Source organism: Lithobates pipiens, unplaced genomic scaffold (genome assembly GCF_037356315.1).
Source record: "Lithobates pipiens isolate NorthernLeopardFrog02 unplaced genomic scaffold, aLitPip1_a1.2 Scaffold_30, whole genome shotgun sequence".
Lineage (NCBI taxonomy): Eukaryota > Metazoa > Chordata > Amphibia > Anura > Ranidae > Lithobates > Lithobates pipiens.
In genome coordinates this window covers 130,311,426-130,327,026 of record NW_027507791.1, presented here as the reverse complement: position 1 = coordinate 130,327,026, position 15,601 = coordinate 130,311,426, and the positions used below count along the sequence as shown (strand labels likewise).

Here is a 15,601-nt window from a genome sequence, read left to right as displayed (position 1 = left end):
TCATTCTAAAACATTTAATATAAAACAAATCTAGTGGTATTTACAGGTTGATTCCTCTGATGAAATACTCTTCCAGAGCAAATAGTTTGTCAGTAGATATGGTATATTTTGTTTTGGCAGGTTACTAGCTTACAACTATGAAAGGAGACCTTTTATGAAAAAAAAATGCACAGGACGCCACTACTGACCATGGTTTCTGAAAAAGCTAGCTGTCTGGCACCTATGTTGATGCTTTTATTTCAGTTCTTTAATGCCACTGATATAGAACAGCTAAAGTGAATTTTGACTTTTTCATTCATTTGTTTTTTTGCGACTTGCTTGTCAAAGATGTAATATTGGCAGTCAGGTACCTAACATAGCACACACACATATACAACCTTGGACCTTGCTTTGTGCACTGATGTACAGTTATGTTGGAACAGAAAGGGACCATCCCCAAACCGTTTCCACAAATTTGGGAGCATTAAATTGTCCAAAGTGTCTTGCTATGTTGACTCCTTAAGGAGTTCCCTTCAATGCAAATAAGGGATCGCCATCTTCATCCTAAATGTGTTCTGTTGGGTTGAGGTCAAAACTCTGTGCAGGCCAGTCAAGTTCATCCACCCCAAACTAATTTATTCATGTTTTTATGGACCTTGCTTTGTGCACTGGTGAGCAGTCATGTTGGAACAGGAAGGGGCCATCACCAAACCGTTCCTACAAAATTGGGAGCATGACATTTTCCAAAATGTCTTGGTATGCTTCCCTTTACTTTAAGATGTCAAGCCCAACCCCTTAAAAACAACCCCACAACATAATCCCCATCCACCAAATGATTTGGACCAGTGCACAAAGCAAGGTCCATAAAGACATGGATGAGTGAGTTTGGCGCGGAGGAACTTGGCTTGCCTGTACAGTCCTGACAACCTGATAGAGCACCTTTGGGATGAATTTGAGTGGAGTCTGCAAGCCAGACCTTCTTGTCCAACATCAGTGCCTGACCTTACAAATGTGCTTCTGGAAGAATGGTCAAACATTCCCATAGACACTCCTAAACCTTTTGGACAGCCTTCCCAAAAGAGTTGAAGCTGGTAAAGCTGCAAAGGGTAGGCCAACTCAGTTTTGAACCCTATGGACTAAAACTGGTCAATACTATGATGTTTTCAATGCACGCAATGGTATAAATCCATACTGCTAACCGATGATCCCCCAACTAATGTATTAATTTCCACTCAAGTCAAAACTTAACTTCATACTATATTGGCTGGGGCCTCCATCCCCCATCTTTCACATGCTAGTTCTTGACCCGACCGCCTGATTGTGGGGAAAGGAGCAAGCGGAGCCAAGATACACAAAGCCGAAGTATACATGGCTTTACGTGGCTCCTCTTGCAGTCCCGCCCACCTCCACTGATTGCGAGAGGAGTGAGCGCCACTGACATACAGAAAGCCAAGTGTACTTCGGCTAGTCTCGGCTCCTCTTGCAGTCCCGCTTTTGATTGCGAGCAGAGACGAGTCTAGCCGAAGTACACTCAGCTTTCTGTATGTCAGCGGCGCTCTTCTCGCAATCAGTGGAGGTGGGGGCGGGACTGCGAGAGAAGCCGAGTAATGCCGAGTATACTTCGGCTTTGTGTATCTCGGCATCTGCTCGCTCCCCTCCATTCAGTCAGCGGGGGATCGGCGCTAAATTTAATTTCATTTATTATTATTATTTTAATTTAAATGAGCAGCAAAGAGACTGGGCAAGGCAGCAAAGAGACTGGGCAAGGCAGCAAAGAGACTGGGCAAGGCAACCAAGAGACTGGGCAAGGCAACCAAGAGACTGGGCAAGGCAACCAAGAGACTGGGCAAGGCAACCAAGAGACTGGGCAAGGCAACCAAGAGACTGGGCAAGGCAACCAAGAGACTGGGCAAGGCAACAAAGAGACTGGGCAAGGCAACAAAGAGACTGGGCAAGGCAGCAAAGAGACTGGGCAAGGCAGCAAAGAGACTGGGCAAGGCAGCAAAGAGACTGGGCAAGGCAGCAAAGAGACTGGGCAAGGCAGCAAAGAGACTGGGCAAGGCAGCAAAGAGACTGGGCAAGGCAGCAAAGAGACTGGGCAAGGCAGCAAAGAGACAGCAAAGGCACTGGGCAAGGCAGCAAAGGCACTGGGCAAGGCTGCAGATGGACACTGATAAGGCTGCATTGATGGGCATTTAAATGTAAGTTTTTTCCTTAAACTTGCCTCCTAAAAGTTTTTTTCCTTAAAATTACCTCCTAAACTTGGGGTGCGTGTTATACGCCAATAAATACGGTACTTATTATGGCTTATTCTTAGACCTAGTACCATCAGTCTGTTTTCAAACAATACTAACAAATGGTTTACGGTCATTTTTATTTTGTCTTACTGGCCAAAAGTTGCAGTCACTTCTATTGTTTACTGCATTCTCTAATTAAAAAGAAAAATAGAAAAAAATAATAAAAAATAATCACGTTAAGTGGGTTTCCAGCACTAATTATCAGTCAGGACATACATAAATACCAGCAAGTCAAAAAAACTCTGATATTGTACAGCAACACAATTTTTGACAAATTGTTATTTATTCAACAAGCGTGCAATGTCCAAGGTCATAAATAATGTAAATAAGTGTCATGAAGGACATTTTGAAGCCATGAGGCCTTATCTGTCTGGTGTTGGATTCATAACACAGCTGGAGTTGCTACTTTGCAGGCTTGTACAAAGGCTGACCTGACATGGCACAGTTTGTTCTGTACCAGCTACTTCTAATCGAGATGCTGATGAGGGTTCTTCTTACCTGCCTGAACTAGATTAATGTAGACACCTGCCTGCCTGTCTATACTGGAAGAGGTGAGGCCCAATAGAATGTCTTCCCTTAGGATAGGTCTTTACAGTGCAAAAGCAACATTTTTCTTTAGGTCAAGTTCTGTGAAATGCCATGCATGAAAAAATTCCGCAAAAGTTATTTGCTGTAATGTCCTGATACGTTTTTTTCACCGAAAGACACTTTGTCAAGCTTACATAGGAGAACAGTAGTAAATGTTGACTAGAGGAAAATACATTTAATATTTGTTTTCCATGCATTTCAGCATATTTTTACACAAATTTTGACTGGAAAGTGCCCAGATGAATGAACCAAATTTATTTTTTTATCAGAAAAAAGGTTTTTATTGAAAAACATAGTATTATGACAAACAGCAACATACATATGTTAAAAGGTGGTATGCCCGCGCTCTCAACTACTAAATGGAACCAGAGGCCTACTGCAACAGACACATAGTCAGCAGATAATGAGATAAATGGGTAGAAGTAATGCTGCTCTGTGAGCTCTCTATTTACTGGGAATAAACTAAAATAAAATGAAAATGCAAACATACATACAATAATGAAGTATCGGTGTAAAATACTAATAGGTAAACAGAGTAATCTGTGATAAAGTGCATATACAAATAAATCTTAAAAAAATATATCAAAAACAGTGACACATAAAGGCTAAAGTGCAACGTGCAAAACAGTGCCATAAAGTGTAATAAATGCAACAAATAAACGTCCAAAGAACCACTCTAATTTGGGTGGCCAACAAACTATATATAACCGTCCCAAAGAGACTAATACATCAATACAAGGGAATGAATTAGAAAAGTCCAAAGCTGAAAATTGGTGATAATTCCCTTCACCGTGAATAGTCAAATAAAACGGCCGATGTCTGGCCAATCCAAGCTGAGGTGACACCCAAGTGTGTACTAGCACCTCACCATACTGTTACAGCAGTAAGGTTACCTAAGGTTACAGCATAACAACGTCGCGTATGACAAAACGCATCTGGAGGAAGGCACGTACTCACATCACCATGCGATTGTACCAGGAGGACGGGCTCCGTTTGTTTTTTAACGCATATCAATTTCCTCATAGATTTAAGTGTAATACTTAATTTTAATAAATATATATTTAGGCAATATTGCACTATGGTTAGTCTTCTTTCTTTTTGGGTATCCACCTGAGTAAAGACGGACTCCATAGTGGGAAAGAGGGAGCGATCTGCAGATACTGATACCGGTGTTGACATCGGTAAACTAAAGGTCGTGGCTGGGTTATAGCCACCTGCCCTTTATGCTTGCCATCTGGTAAGCAGGTCTACATTACAGTGGTTGGGCACTCTCTTGTTTGTGTTGGATTACACTGTGGTGACATCAAGAAGCTGAAGTGATTTAATATGGACTTTTTTATATTTTGCATGTTTTGATTTGATCGATCAAAACTTTTTGCAGCTCAGCTTTTTTATTCTACAGCATAACTTGGGTCTGATGCTTCAGAGACCAGGGGGTCTTCAAACTGTCCCTCTTAGAGTGGATACACCAGTAACTCTTTACAATGCACAAAGCCACCTCTCCAATACTCCTTGGAATGGGTACAGCCTCCTTTCAAATTGGTTCACTCAGGATGGTATTAATGGAAGAAAGATCCCAGATAGTATAATACCGTATGAACTAACATTTATTAGACTAGCATAAAGGTAATACACTCACTTTTAATTAAAAACGCTCAATTAACACTCCACGAGCTTGTCCGCTTGTGTCACTTATGGTTTGTGCCTATTGCTCCAATCCCACCACGTATTGTCACATCACGTGACTTCATTAGGGGAAAGTCACATGATGTGATGATATGCGTTGGGATTGGAGCAATAGGCGCAAACCGGAAGTGACCCAAGCGGCTTGTGGCTCATGTAGCGTTATCTGAGCGTTTTTAATTCTATCTTATTTTATTCATATAGAGAAGCAAGAGAGACAGAATTTTTTAGACATTAAACAGTGGTAAGGTAAACCAACAATAGGTATCGTATGCGTCGGAACAAAAACATGTCTAGGTTGCATATAAATGGAGTGAAAACATGTTTATGAGGCCCATCAGGAGACCTTCTGTGATAGCAACCCCTGAAAACATTACAAGTTAAAGTAACCTTCATCATCATCATCATTTCAGAGAAGGGAATCATAGGCGCCACGTACATAATGCACCAGGACAGGTTATTTAGAAAACCTGTCTTTATGAAAAATATGTCGTAGGGGGTCACACATCGAATCAGTAACAATAGGCAAGTCAAAGTCATGATACATTTGCTTGATGGATTCCTAAGGGTGTATTTAAATATAAAAAAAGAAGAGGGAATAGGGGCAGAAAAGAGGGTATAGAAAGATAGGGGACAAGAAGCACTCCATCATAGTGTCAAGGCGACATCATATAGGCCACTCTCAGCCCAGGAGATAAACTCAGAAGAGTATCGGAACACGGACCATGAAGTCCAAGTGAGAGAAAACTGTTTGTCTTTACCATACAGATGTTCAAGGTCCCTTATGTGGTCCACTTCAGTAGCCCAATCCCCCAAGGAAGGCATGGTTGTTGATCTCCAGTGACGGGGAATCACTACTCTGGCCCCCGCCAGAAAATATTGTAATACATCTTTTTTGATGGATTTGAATTTTTCTTTTTTTTTTTTTTTTTCCATTGTACAAAATATTATAACAAACAACTTATATACACAACAATTAAACTTGTCCACTATACATATTCACACTTCCTATAGTATCAATTTATCCCACATTCCATTACCCCCCCCCCCTCTTCTCCCAACCCATCCCTCCTCCCTTACCCCATCCTCCCCCTCTCCCTCCCTCTCCTAGTATCCCTCTTCTCTAGATTTATCTTTGTTATCTCTAGGCTAGTTTTTAAACCTGTATTTCATGGTTTTCAAGCTGCTTTGTACTTCATTTACCCTTTTTCTTCTTCTTTTCCTTCTTTCCTCTTCTTCCTCCCTTCTTTTCTTTCTACTACTATTGTTGATCAGATGGATACCCTATTTCATTCAGCCACGGCCTCCAGATTTTCTCAAACCCTATAAGGTTTCCTCTACGTATATATACAGTTTTCTCCTTCCATATTAAATCGTTGATAACCTGGGTCCACTCACTCACAAGAGGTGCACTCTCGGAATGCCATTTCTGTGCTATCAGTTTCCGCGCTTGAAATAAGCAGCGTGTAACTGCAAGCGTAGTACTTTTCTGTTCGCCCGGCATTTTCCTGTATCCTAGTATACAGGTTTTAGGATCTAGGTCCAAGTTAATCCCAAATATTTTATTTATAATTTCTGCTATTCCTTCCCAGTATCGAAACAGCTTTGGGCACCTCCACATCATATGTAGAAGGTCCCCATAGCCTCGGCATCTAGGACAGTTGGCGTCCGTCCTCCTTCCAAACAAGAACAGTCTCTTGGGAGTATAGTAGGCCCTGTATATCAGCATCAGATGTGACACTTTCTGTGATGGAGAAACCGATAATAGAGGCCCCAGTTCCAGTATTCTCTTCCACTGTTCCTCCGTGATCTCTCCTATGTCCTCTTCCCACTTCTTCTTTTGCTTGGCTAAGCCAGGTTCTATTTTGAGACCCCTACCTAATAACCCATAAAGGGTAGATATAACTCCCCTAGATGTATCTACTTTAATTATCTCCTGGGGTAAGGATATCTTATCCCACTCAGGGATCTGTGGACCAAACTGCGCTTTCAGAGCATGCCGGAGCTGAAGGTATTGAAAGAATGTCTGTTGCGGTAGGTCATATTCCTTTTTTAGATCCGTAAATGTTTTCAAAATTCTACCATTGTAGATTTGACCCAACCTGACTATTCCTTTCTTCTCCCATGTATTAATTCTCCCAATTGACAATATTTCCTGCAAGTTCTTATTATCCCACAAGGGTGTATATTCTGACCAACCTGTACATCCCAACATCTTTTTTACCGTTCTCCATACTTTACTCAGCATATTTATTATGGGGCCCTTTTTGGGTTACCCTCCCCCTCCTGGTTACATCCCACCAGATGTTGCAGTTGCGCTGCTAAATAATAATTCCTAGGGTTGGGCACGGCTAATCCCCCCCTATCCATTGGCTGCTGTAACGCCTGGAGTCGAATTCTCATTTGTCCCTTTTTCCAAATTAACTCCCGAAAGAGAGTTTCAAACTTTTTAAACCATTTTTTCCCTATCCACACCGGGGCATTGTGCAGAACATACAACAATTGTGGCAACCATATCATTTTTATCAGGCTACAACGACCCGCTACCGACAAGGGAAGTCGACTCCAGGCGTCACAGCTTCGCTTGAATTTACCCAATAACGGAAGCATATTTTTATCAACATATTGCTCTAAGTTTACTGTTAAGTATATACCTAGGTATTTCATTGAGTCTACCATTTCTAGTTGCGGTATCCCAGTCGCAGTCACTGCGGCTGGGGTATCTACTTGGAGCAGCTCTGACTTCCCCCAGTTTATTGTCAAACCTGTAAAACCTCCAAAGTCCTCTACAAGTTTAATTGCCTTTGCCAGAGATTGACCAGTGTCCCCTAAAAAGAGAAGAACATCATCTGCATAAAGTGCGATTCTCTCCTCTCTGTCCTCTTCCCTTTTGAAAACCAGATATCTCAGGGTCTGACCTAATAGCGATCGCCAATGGCTCCATTGCAATAGCGAAGAGCAGAGGGGAAAGAGGGCACCCCCTGCCTTGTCCCTCTGCTCATCTCTATTCTTTCAGATTGTTCTTTATTTATTCTTACTTTTGCACTGGGGTCACTGTACATCATTTTAATCCATCCGATGAACGCGGGGCCGACCCCGCACCCCTCCAGGACACGCCATAAATATCCCCATTCTAGACTATCAAAAGCCTTTGTCATGTCCAAAGATAGGATGGCCCTCGAGCCCGCGTTCATCGGAGGGGTCTGAATGTTTAAAAATGCCCTTCTTATATTCATACTGGTTGATCGTCCGGCAATAAAACCTGTCTGATCTATGTGTATCAGCCTATTAATAACTTTATTTAGCCTATTCGACAATACCTTCGCTAAAATTTTTGCATCAGAACATAAAAGTGATATCGGCCTGTACGAAGCTACCTCTTGAGGATCTTTTCCTTCTTTAGGTATTACAATAATGGTCGCCTCCATCATAGATGCGGGCAGTTTCCCCTCTACCTTTGCCCCTTTCAAAGTCCTAAGTAGTTCTGGGAGTAAAATTTCACTATATTTCTTGTATAGTTCCACCGGTAGGCCGTCTGGCCCAGGGGACTTTTGGTTAGCCATACCAGTCACTGCCTGCTGTATCTCGCTAAGGGTTATAGGGGCTTCCAGATCATCCCTCTCCTCTTGAGTGAGGGTTGGAAGTTTCACTTTTTCCAAAAATGCGCCCATACCTTCTTCGTTCCTCTGGCCTCGAGTTCTGTATAGTTCCTCATAGAAAACCCTGAAGGCTTCTACAATCTCCTTTTCGCTTGTAAGAACTGTCCCATTCATGGACTTAATCGCTGGGATTATAGCTGAGGGGGAGTTAGTTTTTACTAGCTGGGCTAATGTTCTCCCAACACTCTCTCCCTCCCCAAAATAGCGTTGCTTCTGAAATAATTGCTTATTTTCTTCCCTTTTAATAATTGCCGACCTCTAGTATATGCTTTTAATGTATCCCATGTTGTATTAGTTGGGGCAGTGTCTATATTGAATACTAAAAACTCTTTTAATCTTTTTGGAATTTCTTCTACATCCTTCATTAGTTCAAGCCAGAATGGACTTATTCTCCAACCCCCGGTATTTTTCTTTTTTCCCCTGTTCTCAGTACTATTTTCAAAAGTGAGTGGTCAGATATTCCCCTAGGTAGGTACTCTATATTTCTTACATCTTGCAGCGCTTCCTCATTTCCCAGGGCTAGATCTATTCTGGATAGTGTTGAGTGAGAACTTGAAAAACAAGAATATTGCCTAACATTCATATTCCTCACCCTCCACATATCCAACAGTCCTACTTCCTTCAGGAAATAACTTAATCTTGTTAACCCCGTTTCTCCTAGTTGAAGTTTACTGGGGAACCTATCAGCCCCTCTATCAAGCACTTCATTAAAATCCCCCAAAATTATTACTGGTACCTCCTCCTTGTCTGCCAGGAAATCCATTAGTCTATACACCACCTCCATCTTAAACGGGGGTGGCACATAGACACACGCCAGAACACATGGCCTATCCTCCAAAACACAATATAAAAAAATATAACGGCCCAGTTCGTCTAAACTGGCCTGTCTGCAGACGAATCTCACCCCTGTTCCTATCATCACACACACTCCCCTCGAGTAGGATGTGTGGGTGGAGTGGTATTGATTTTGATACCTCCTATTTTTAAATTGGGGGATAGTTGATTTTGTTAAATGTGTCTCCTGCAGACAGGCCAGACCGATCGCATGTCTATCCAGCATCGAAAAAACTGCTGCTCGTTTAGTCGGACTCCCCAAGCCTCTTATATTCCAAGAGGCAACATTAAGTACCTTATCCAGCATTATTCAGCATATAACGGAAAAAAATTAAAATAAATAAACAAAAAGGAGGTGGAACTTCAAATTTTGTGAAAAATATCCTATAATATCTCATTCTACCCGTGCTCCCCCCATATCCACCTAGTTTACAAAATCCCTGCAGGTGTGTCATCTTTATAATAGTAGCTTCCAATTGAGCTACTGTTTGTGTGCAGAATATACAATATGCAGCTTTCAACCTTCTGTGATCCTCTGTATTCAAAATTTTTTGACCCCTTCTACCATCTCTCCTTTTCCAACCCCTCCCAACCCCCCCCCCTCCCTCCCTATCCCCCCAACCCACCCCCTCCCTCCCTATCCCCCCAACCCACCACCACCTATCTAGGTACTCCCTTAAGGGGGTATACATGGCCCATTCACACTCCTCCCTTCCATCCCTCCCTCCCTTCACTTCCCCACTCTTATTACACTCTACTTCCACCCTAGGGGAGACAAACACCGCAAGTAAAATAAAACAGGCATAAAGAAGAAAAAGTGAAACCTTAGTCCCTATCTCCCCTACTATCATTGTTTCATACCTCATTTAAATCTCCCTCAACTCTCTCCCTGTACTCCAGAAAAAAAAAAAAAAAATATTCAAAAAAAAAGACCATAATTCCCCTCCCCCACCCCCTTAATGCATCTGTAATGACTCCTTGTTAGCCTCCAGCCATAAGGTTACATCTCCCGGGGCGTCGAACACCCGTATTCCCCCCAGTGTCACTATTCGCAAGCGTGCTGGGTATAAAAGGGCATATGTAATCTTATGGGTTCTTAAGGTACGTTTAACTTCTAAGAAATCGGCCCTACGCCTCTGCAGTTCTGGTGAATAATCATACACCATCATACATAACACTCCCCATATCCCTAGCCTTACGCATCAACGTCACTTTATCATTATAATTAAAAAATTTCAAAATCATTGGTCTAGGACGACCCCCAGGAGGCGGGGCTTTAAAAGGAACCCGATGAGCCCTTTCTATTGAGAAAAAAGGTGAAAATTTTTCTCTGCCAAATAGTTCTATGAACCATGTCTCTAAAAATTTTATAGGGTCAGAGCCTTCGCATCTCTCAGGCAGTCCCAGCACCCTAATATTGTCTCTTCGAAGTCTATTTTCTACTTCATCCATTCTGGCGGTTTGGCTGGTTAGTTGTTTTCTCAGACTGTTAACCTCTTGATGTAGTGGGTGTAAAACATCTTCCATTTGACTTATCCTTATTTCTAATGCTGCCGTTCTTTCCGCTGCGTTATGTATGTCCTGTCTAATCAATAGTAACTCCTCCTTCATACTTTTAAATTGGCCACATAGATCTCCCAGCGAGTTTTTACATGCATTAACAGCTTGAAGGACCTCTCTTAATGTTGGTTCCTCTACAGTAGGGGGATTACCTTTAGTACCCACTTCGGTCTCATTTTGGGTTGTCCCTTGATGTTTGCTTACATTCTTTGAGCTGGGTACTGCTACAATTTTTGAGCCTGAAGGACCTTGGCTTTTTCTATCCACTGATCCCCCCTGTTGTGTTTTTACTTGAGTAGGCTGGGCTTGTTGTTCCGTTTGCTCTCCCTTTATTGGAGACTGACCCGGTGTAGGGGTATACCGTTCTAATTTTGCTGCAGCTGATCGCGCAACCTGAGCATTTTTTTCTTTTGAGGAGCGGACGTGTTGTATCCCTTCATTCTCCTCCAGTGCCTGATCCTCTCCTCTCCTCCTTGACATCTTTATTGCTCAGGATTGGTATAAAGAGTCTAGGCCTGACCTCAAAGAAAAAAAAAAAAAAAAGGAGCAGCACGGCCAAGAGGAAAAAAAAAAAAAAAAAAAAAATAAGTGGGGGGTAGTAATAGAATAATAGCTCAAAGCAGCTAAAAAATAACAAGAGGGGGGGGGGGGGGGTAAATCCCTGTGCTGGGTCAACCGAGTGTATATAGACCAGTTTTCCTTCAGCGAGAGCATGCGTCAAATGTCTTGTTATTATACCGCGCCTGCGGAGCATTTATAACATTTAACCTTTAAGCAGCTGTCCTTTCAGGATTCTTTTTGCCCGTGTATCAAAACACTGATATTCACACAGTCATTGTACCTCCCAGTCAGGGTTACAAAAATATTAGCCAGCCTGGGTTATCCTTTAAGAGTTTCCTCAAGTAGACAGCTTATTTCCACAGATAAGAGCAAAAGTTTTCCTACCAGGAGGGAAAATAAGTGCTTGCTCCAATCCTGGTCCCAGCTGCTCAGCGCTCTGCTTTCTGTCAGGTCTCCCCCATCTCCACTTCACATACCTCGGGAGCCTTCTAGCTTCCTCCGGGCTCAGCTGCTGGGGCGTCTCTCAAAGCGATATTCAACTCGCCGCCGTCCGTGCCGCGTCTCGGTGTACTCTCGCGGTCTTTGCACTACTCTCAGACAGTCCTCGGCTTCTCTCGGCGGCCTTCGGCGTGCCTCGGCAATCTCCGGCTGTTTCCGGGTATACGCAGGTACCTTCGGAAGTCTCCGACCTCAATGAGTTCTCCGGAGCTCCTCAAGCGTTCGCATAGGGCCGCTTCGCCGCTCTGCCTTCCCAGCCAGGGTACACTAGACGTCGGAGCACAGGGAGAGAGTCCGCCGGCGGGTCATTCACCTCACATCACCTCGCCGTCTCCACACCTCCCACACCTTCCGCATCCGGCCACTCCCCCCGATGGATTTGAATTTAACAGGGAGCATAGTTAAGAGAGCTACCTCAGATGAAGGATGAATAGAAGTCGCCATCAGTTTGCAGTATAGTTTGAAGATCTGTTACCAATACCCCTGCACAGGGGGGCATTCCCACCATATGTGGAGCATGGTACCCCAGGAGCCAAGATACCGCCAACAGGTAGCTGCTACTGCCGAGTTGAAACTGTTTAAAGTCGATGGGCATCTGTACCATCTCATTACCAGTTTAAATCCTTTTTCCTGGGTCTTAGTGGCTAGGGATAGTTTGTGCGTCAGGATAAAACATTTTTGAGAGTCAGAATGATGCAATTCTGCCTCCCAGGGCACCGTAAAGGTCAGGAGAGGAGATATTGAGTAAGGGGGAGTAAATTTGAGATACCACATGTGTTGGAGGTTCCGCCTGCATGGGAGGTTCCGTCTGCATTAGCAGTTCTTCCAATCCTGTTGGTTCAGCAGGGATGTCTGGAATGGATGGAAAGTCCGGATCTAAGAAGTAGTCTGTTGTCTCTGAAGCCACTGCATGGGGTGTTGGGAAGTCGAACCAGCCGGGGTATCTGTCCTTAAAGTGGTGTCTGCTTGAAGGACTTGGGCAAGTCTCCTTTGATCTTCTTTTCACCATGGTCCGAATCTTGTTACATGCATAGCTGGTGGAAAGGCCGGGGTCCCAAAGAAGGGAGTCATAGGCCCCATGTGGTTCGATAAGCCTTTTATGGACAGCATGCAATCCCAGATCTGAATTGTTTGACGGGTAAGGTCATTGAGGAGGCCTGAACCCCCCCCAGAGCATGGGCAAGGTCCATGGGAGAACAGAGTGTTCAATTGGGTTCATGTGGATTTTTAAGTAAGCCCAAAGCTTGGTTGAAGAGTGGTGAAACCAATCTAATATGCTCCAGCCCACCCCCCCTCCCCCTGAACCTTTGGAAGAGAATGTTTCATATCATATTCAGGGACGGGCAGCATTCCAAATAAATTTGGAAAACTGATGTAGTTTCCTGAAGTATAAATTAGGTATGTGTATAGGAATGATTTGAAACAAATACAAGAACCAAGGGAGATCATCCATTTTCAGGGCATTCACTCTACCCAGCCATGAGAGCCATTTGGACACACAAGTAAATAAATCCGCTTGGGTTCTAAGGAGTAGGGGGGGTAAAGTTCTGGGAAAAGAGCTGGGATGCAATCGCTGGTACTTGAATTTCGAGATACCTGATGGAAGTGGAACCAGTTTTGAAGGAGAAAGTAGTCGATAGACTTTGTAGGTCTGACTTTGTAGGATATGTTAAGGTTTTACAATTTGTTGCTAACTGCTCCAAATTTCTGGAACTCCTGTGATACAAAGGGCAAGGATGTATGTGGGTGCATCACGAACAGGAGCAGATCATCTGCGAAGAGAGAGAGTTTAGTATGGGTGGGCCTGACTGTTATGCCTTGGATAGAGAAATTGTTACGAAGAGCAATATCCAAATGTTCCATAGTTAGAACATAAAGGAGGGGGGACAAGGGGCATCCCTGTTGCGTCCTGTTTAGAAAGAGAAAAGGCTAAAGATAGTGAACCATTCCGTCTAATGCTAGCAGGTGGAGAGGAGTAAAGGGACATTATTTTCGCTATTATATTAGTTCCCAAGCCATTTGTTGCAGGGATAGTCAAAGGAACTGCATCAACTGTTAAGAGGTATAATGGAATATCATGGGCCCGGGCATAGTTAGTTAGAAGAAGGGTCTTCAGGGTATTGTACATAGCCTCATGGCCACTCACAAAGCCGACCTGCTCTAAGTGTATTATCCCAGGCAACAATGGTTGTAACTTATTCTCTAGGTTTTTAGCAAAGACTTTCAAATCAACATCAATCAAAGATATCAGCCTATAGTTTGAGCATAGAGTAGGGTCCTTGTTTGGCTTTGGGATGGTGGATGTGTGAGCCTCGAGTGTTTGTGGAAGAAATATTGAGCCCTCTGACAAACAGTTGAACATCTTATTTGGGAAGGGCGTGAGAAGGGGAGCGAAAAGTTTATAAAACTTAGGAGTGAAGCAATCAGGGCCTGAGTTTTTTCCAATTGGTGTACCCGCCATGGCTTTGGCAACCTCATCCTCTGCCATAGGGGTTTCCAGATCAGCAATGGTGTCACCATCCAAAGTAGGGAGCACGGTTTCTGAGACACAGGATAATTGGTCTTCTGCCACGGTAGAAGAGGAACCTCACAATCGAGTCACAGGGATATTGTACAGGGATTGATAGAAGTCCCTGAATTCCTCAGCCATCTTAGAGAGCGAGGAGAACAATTCTCTCTGCGCCCCCCCCCCCCCCCGAATATGGGGCACAAAAGTGGAAGATACATTTGAATGTAGGGAGCGAGCCAATGATCTACCACATTTGTCCCGAAACTTATATTGGTGGAAAGCGAGCTTATCTTCATACAATATGTGCATATGGAGGTCTCATATTTCTTTGAGTTGTGATCATGCCTTGGAAACGTCCGCCTGCGTTGTCACTGTCAGGGATCGTTTGTGCTCAGTTTCTAAGTGTTTGAATTGCAGCCATTATGGCAGCTGAATGTTCCTTTTTTTAGACTTGTACCCAATTGGATAAAGGTTCCACGTAAAACTGCTTTTAGTGCTTCCCATTGAATGGGCAACAATGTTGTATCTGAGGCGTGGTCAATAAAATAGTTCGATATTGTGTCCGAAACCTTCATCACACTCTCCGAATTCGTAAGCAACAAGCGCCATGTCCACTCCCTAAATCGGAGTGGAGGGGAGCGAGAACGCCAGGTGTATAGGAGAGTGGTCAGACCAGACCATTGAGTCTATGTCGCATTAAGGAGACCAATCCAGACAGCTGTGGTCACTCATTAGGTAGTCTATGCGCCTATAAGTCTGATGTACATGAGAGAAGTGGGTATAGTTACGGGACGTGGCGTACAACACCCTCCAAACGTCTACAAGATGCAGATCATAGAATGAACATTTTAAAGCCTTCAGTTTGGGTAATGAGATATAAGAGTATCTGGTGGAGTAATCCAAAAGTGGTTCCAGAGGGGTGTTAAAATCCCCTCCCAAGATGAGCTTACCCTCCATGAATCCTGACAGAATCCTCAAATACTTCAACGCAGATGGCACTTGATTAATAATTGGAAGGTAAATGTTAGCTGCCGTAAATTAGGTACCCCATAACATGAATTTCACAAAAACATACCTTCCCTGAGGGTCAGAGATGAACAAGCACTTCTATAGGGAGTGTCTTATGGAAGGCAATAGATACTCCCCCTTGGCTTTCTGGGTTGGGTGAGTACTATGGAACCATCTGTTGAAATATCTGTTGGAACAGGAAGGAGCGGGGCAGAGTGAAAATGTGTCTCTTGTAGAAGAACATTAAGGCTCCATGTACACGGGACGCTGGGGCAAACTCCTCTGAAAGAACTTGAAACCAGCGTTTAGAAAAGCCTGGTTTGCATGGCGTGTTTAGCGGCATTTTTTACCGCGTTTGCGTCTAGAAGCGTTTATTAAGATAACCTCATTAAGACCCTCCCCAAGCTCCAAAAACATTGTTATTT

General features: G+C 43.5%; 1 protein-coding gene across 3 annotated transcripts in view; it reads right to left on the bottom strand.

Annotated features, from left to right (window-relative positions):
• Positions 1 to 15,601, bottom strand: part of PAK6 (p21 (RAC1) activated kinase 6) — a 256,971-nt gene that overhangs the window by 21,950 nt on the left and 219,420 nt on the right. The window lies entirely within an intron of this gene.